This window comes from Gossypium hirsutum, chromosome A12 (assembly GCF_007990345.1).
Source record: "Gossypium hirsutum isolate 1008001.06 chromosome A12, Gossypium_hirsutum_v2.1, whole genome shotgun sequence".
Classification (NCBI taxonomy): Eukaryota; Viridiplantae; Streptophyta; class Magnoliopsida; order Malvales; family Malvaceae; genus Gossypium; species Gossypium hirsutum.
The window spans coordinates 38,199,528-38,205,728 of NC_053435.1; the positions used below are offsets into that span (position 1 = coordinate 38,199,528).

Below are 6,201 nucleotides of genomic sequence, written 5' to 3' on the forward strand. Positions count from 1 at the left end.
ACTTAATCAAATCGGTTTCCTAGAAATATCCATGACGTTAAGGTGTGGTAATGACGGTATGCATGTCTAGGATTGGATCCGAAGGGAGCTTGGTACTTAAGCAGTCCGATGGACTCACCATCTCTTTTCCAGTTTCCTACCTGGTGCACAGCTTCCATTCACTTTAACCTATAATGAAATTATCTTTTAAAACACTCAGTAAGTTTTTCTGGATCAACAATATAAAATGTTTTGAACGCTTCGATGTGGCATGTCGGATCCGGTCATAACGTCTGGGCCGGGTTTGGGGTGTTACACTGACTAAATAGAAATATCAAATCATTATTATCATTAGGAATACTAGAATAGTGTCAACTAAATACCTAGTGAATGCATATGGGAATATGGAATATGGCATGAAATCTATGGGAACACAAGAAAGAAAGAATGTATCACAATGCATTGACTAAAATTGCAAAGAATAACAAGCATAAGCATGACTATAGTTAGAACTATGAATATTAAAAAATATATATCAATCAAACAAATAAAGAAATAGCATAAAACTAGTGAAAGAAATAAAGGTAATAGGGAGGAAAGAATAGACAAGCACAATAGTTCTTGGTAGAGGAAGGAGTTAGTCGTTCGAGAAGTGCTGTCGGCCCGCCACGGGCACCGGGGTAAGGGCGTGTGAAGAGGTTACGGTGGCTAGGGTAGGGTTTTTGGAGAAGGGATTGATGAATAGTGAGGGGTTTATATAGATATTGGGGCACACGGACGTGCCCAATTTTAGCTCGTGGGTTTCGTGATTTTCAAATTTGGGAGTGTTTGGAATTCAACCCATGCCAATCTTCATTAGGCATGTTGGTGCACACAGCCGTGTCGCACGGTCGTGTCCTGCTTCGTTCGCTTCTCCCACGCCCGTGTTAATTTCACATTCTCAAGCACGGGTAGTGGGCATGGGCGAGTCGCACGCTGGTGTTAATTTCTAAGTTTCAACCACGGCTATGTCGCATGGCCGTGGCAATGTATTGAATCTCGTGTTGGGGAAAACTTTCGCTCTGTATTCACACGGCTGTCTCGCACGGTCGTGTTGCCCCTCGTGGTATGGGCATGGCCTAAGGCACGCCCGGTGCCTGGCCGTGTGGTTCTGGAAAACCTATGTTCAGTGACTCAGTTAGTGAATTAAATGTTAAAAACTAAAATTTAAAGAAGTTAACATCGTTAGTGCTCGGGTTGCCTCCCAAGTAGTGCTTATTTATAGTCTAAGCTCGACTTACCTCTCTGTTGCGTGGTCATGGTGGTGCGAGGAGTTTACATTCCTTATCCCTGCTATTAATTTTATCAAAATAAGGTTTTAGACGAGTACTATTTACCTTAAACGTATCGAATTTGGGATGAATTACCTCGACTGTGCCTTATGGGAAAATGTTAAGTACCATAAGAGGGATTTCTCCATTAGGTTCAGAGGTGGCAATCTGAGGGTCTACTACATCTAATAGTACTTTGTCTCCAACCTTAAGTTGATTTGGGGAATATTGATCTCGTCATGGTGTGGTTTTGTTTTATTGTGTGATCTCGGTTTCTGCGTCTACCATTCATCTAGTTCCTCGACCTGTAGCCTTCGTTCTTCATAGATAGGTCTTTTGTCGTTACTTGAACATGGCTCAGGTGTGTTCTTTGAACGTGTTTCCTGCAAAGAAGGTTTCACCACATGTTTAGTATTAGTAGTACGATTTATACAATCACCCTCGATATTTGATGTGTTACTTGAATTACGAGCTTGAAGAGTGATTGTTTCCTCAACCACACAAAGTGTGAGTTCACTTGTACCAACATCAATTATAGTTCTAGCAATTGCTAAAAAGGGCCCTCCTAAAATTAAAGTTACGTCACTATCCTCTTCTATGTCTAGAACAACAAAATCGATTGGGAATATAAATTTTTCAATTTTAATGAGTACATCTTCAGTAATGCCCCTAGGAAATCTAATTGTTTTATCTGCTAACTGAATGCTCATCCTAGTTTGTTTGTATTTCTCAAGACCTAGTTCTTTAAACATTTTATAAGGCATGAAATTGATACTAGCCCCTAAATCAGCTAAAGCATTATTAACATCTAAGCTACCAATTAAACAAGGAATCGTAAAACTCCCTAGATCTTTTAATTTGTTGGCCAGCTTATTCTGTAGTATGGCTAAACAAACAAAATTTAACTCCACATGCGACGCCTCATCCAACTTCCGCTTATTTGTTAAAAGCTCCTTCAAGAATTTGATTACGTTTGGCATCTACGAAAGAGCTTCAATAAAAGGTTAGTTAATATGTAATTTTTTTAATAATTTAAGGAATTTACCGAATTTTTCGTCTGTGCGGTATTTCCTTATCGCATTGGGGTATGGCACACGAGGTTTGTACTCTTTACTTACCTGTGTTTGCTCACTGTGGCCTACCTCACCTTTGCTTTTACTTACTACAATTCCTTACCTTGGCTCTGGTTCAGGTTCGACTAACCCTTCCTCATCTTGAATGGTGATTGCGTTGAGTTGTTCCCTTGTGTTAGATTCAGTGTTATTCGGTAGGCTACCTTGTGGTCGTTCAGAAATCAATTTGGCGAGTTGGCCTATCTGAGTTTCGAGCCCTTGAATCGATGCCTGTTGATTCTTAAGTGCTGTTTCAGTATTCTAAAAGCGAGTTTCTGACACCGAGATAAACTTTGTTAGCATCTCCTCAAGGTTCAGCTTCTTTTCCTGTTGGTAAGGTGGTTGTTGAGAACCCGGAGGGTGTTGTGGCCTTAGATTTCCTTGACCGCCCCACAAAAAATTGGATGGTTCCTCCAACCTGCATTATAAGTATTACTATATTGGTTATTTTGAGGTCTAGAATTATTGTTACCCATATATTGGACTTGTTCCTCCTCGATGCTAAGGTTGAAGGCTTGATATTCTGTATATACTCCTCCTCCATTTGAATCGCACCTCATCACTGGATGTACCTGAGTAGAACCACACAAATCGTCAATCTTTTTATTTAAGAGTTCTACCTGGTTAGATAGCATAATAACCGCATCCAGGTTGAAAACACCAACTGCTTTGGTCAGCTTTGTCCTCATAACTTACTACTGATAGTTATTCAATGTCATCTCCTTAATAAATTCGTAAGCCACTTCAGGTGTTTTTTTATTCGAAGTTCCACCGGCGGCTGCATCGATAAGTTGCCTCGTTGAGGGGCTCACACCGTTGTAAAACGTCTAAACCTGTAGCCAAAGTGGTAACCCATGATGAGGGCACCTTCTCAAAAGATCCTTGTATCTCTCCCATGCATCATAAAGTGTTTCTAGACCCATCTGTACAAAAGAAGAGATGTCATTCCTCAACTTAGCCTTTTTAATTGGCAGAAAATATTTAAGTAAATACTTTTCGGTCATTTGTTCCCAAGTAGTGATCGACCCTCGTGGTAACGACTTCAACCACTATTTAGCTTTGTTCATCAATGAAAAGGGAAACAACCGAAGGCGAATGGTACCATCAGAAATGCCATTGATTTTAAAAGTGTCGCAAAACTCCAGAAAATTCTCTAAGTGATTGTTTGGATCCTCATCCTGCAAACCATCAAACTGAAAAAACTATTGTATTATTTGAATTGTGTTAGGTTTTAGTTCAAAATTATTTGCAGCAATAGCAGGTCTAACTATACTTGACTCAGCTCCTGTTAAATTAGGTTTAGCATAATCATACATAGTGTGTGGAGCAGGATTCTGATTTACTGGATCAGCAGCAATCGCAAGAGGTAGCGAATTTTCCTAAGTTTCAGCCATCGTCTTCGGTTGTGGTGGAAATATCGTCCTCTTACTATTCCTCTGTGCATCTTAGGCTTCACCTTATTTCTCTTCGGTTACTACGAGTTGTGCGATCGATCTCACTGTCAAAAAGCAATGGTCCCGACGGGTTTCTTCTAGTCATAAACTATAAAGACCTGCCAGAAGGAAAAAGAAAATTTAATAACAAAATCAAAATAAAATTTAAATTGCAATAAAATAAATGGCTAAAGTAATAAAAATTAAGTGTTCCTAATATCTTAGTTCCCCGGCAATGGCGCCAAAAACTTGATGTGATGTGAATCGTGATAAGTTTTACAATTTATGAATATCCGTTCTTGAAAAGTAACTATTATCACGACAAAGGCAAGCGCACCTTATCAAACAGTAGTATAGCTTATGGTAAGACCGGGATGTCGAACCCAAAGGAACTAAAAGTACTAGTATTAACTTTCTTTTTATTATTTAGTCTAAAAATAAAGGGGTTTGTTTTATCTTAAACTAAGAATGCACAGAAAGTAAATTGGGGAAATAAATTTTGGGAAAACTGAATGATTTGGACAATACCTAAGGGAAAAAATCCACCTAGACTTCACTTGTTATTGACTCTGAATCAGACGATTTATTCACTTGACTTGATCCGTGGAAATCCCTAAGTTATATTATTTTCTCTCTCAAGACTAACAACACTAACCCTAGGTTGATTAATTGAAATCTCTTTCTAATTAAAACCCCTAGTGTTGCATTAACTCAATCTATGGATTCCCTTATTAGGTTTCACCCTAATCCCGTAAAATTATGTCACTCTATCTCTAGGCGTGCAATCAACTCCGCTTAATTATGTTAGATCTACTCTTAGACACAGACTTTTGCTCCTTTGAATAAGCACATCAATACTTGAATCAATATCCTAGAATATTAAAGCAAGAATTAAGAACTCATAATTAAGAACAAGTCAAATATTTATCATATAATTCAGATAATAATAACAAGATCCGTCTTAGGTTTCATTCCATTTAGGTATTTAGGGGTTTTAGTTCATATTTATGAAAGAAAACATCTCAAAAGAATAATGATAACAAAACATAAAGAAAACCCAAGAACTCTTGAAAGGAATTGAAGGGAGATCTTCAGTCTTGAAGGTGAATCTGGCTTCTGAGATGGATCAATCGGCTTTCTTCGAGTAATTCCTTGCCTCCTACTCCGTGTGTCCCCTCTAATCCTCCTCTAGTGTGTTTAAATAGGTTTTAGAATTCCTAAAAGCCCTAAAGGGTGGCCTTTTCTGAATAGCACTAAACTTGGGGTCAACAAGGACACGCCCGTGTTCAATTTCTTCAATCCGTGTTCAAGGCTATTAAATAAACATGGGTGTGTGGTCTACCCGTGTAAGTCGTGCTAGATTCTGCTAAAAGGACATGGGCGTGTGGTCTGCCCATGTACGAAAATCCAAGCCGTTTTCATTTAACATGTTGGTCCATTTTCTCCGTTTTCGGTTTGTTTCTCGCTCTTTTTACTCTCCTATGCTCACCTAAGTATAAAACATGAAATTAAAGGATTAGGAGTATCAAATTCACCAAATCTAAGGACAAATCATCCATAAGTCTGCTAAGCATGGGATAAAAATATGTATAAATTACGGTTTATCACCAACCCGTGTTCATCATTGTCCACCACCAATATAAATGGCATAATTACCTTATATATCTACCAACTTACATTTACAAGGCCATTCAATCCATTTAATTAGTAGAATTTAGCTTTTGCACCTTTTTCAATGTAGTCTTCTTACCTAATTAAACATTTAAACTCTAAAATTTCTTAACGAATATTAATGACTATAATTTAGCCCTATAAACAATAAATAAACATTAAAATGTTTACTCACTCATCGAAATTGTGGTCCCGAAACAACTATTTTCGACACCATTGAAAACAAGTTGTTACAACTCTCCCCCTAAGTCCTACCAGAAAACAAGTTCATGTATTGCACTTTCATAGCCTTCTCCGGTTCCCAAGTAGTTTACTCATCCCCATGACAGTGTTGAAGAACTTTAACCAAAGTTATTTGTTTATTTCTCAATTCTTTGGTTTCTCGAGCCAAAATTCTAATCGGTTCCTCACTGTATGACATATCAGGTTGAATTTCTACATCGACAGGCGAAATCACAAGTGAAGGGTCAGATCGGTACCGCTGCAACATCGATACATGAAACACGTGAATTGTCTCTAATTTAGACAGTAAAGCCAAATGATAATCAACCAGACCAATTCTCTCGATAATCATATAGAGTCCAATAAAACATGGACTAAGCTTTCCTTTTCGGTCAAAACAGAGAACTTTTCTATAAGGGAATACTTTTAAAAACACTTTGTCGCCAACTTGAAATTCTATGTCTTTTCTTTCCA

General features: G+C 38.1%; 1 non-coding gene across 1 annotated transcript; it reads left to right on the top strand.

The window, feature by feature from the left end:
• Positions 1-3,250: 3,250 nt before the first annotated feature.
• LOC121211825 (small nucleolar RNA R71) lies at positions 3,251-3,357 on the top strand. The gene has a single exon (XR_005907043.1). It is a non-coding gene; the product is annotated as a small nucleolar RNA R71 (small nucleolar RNA).
• The last annotated feature ends 2,844 nt before the right edge of the window (positions 3,358-6,201 follow it).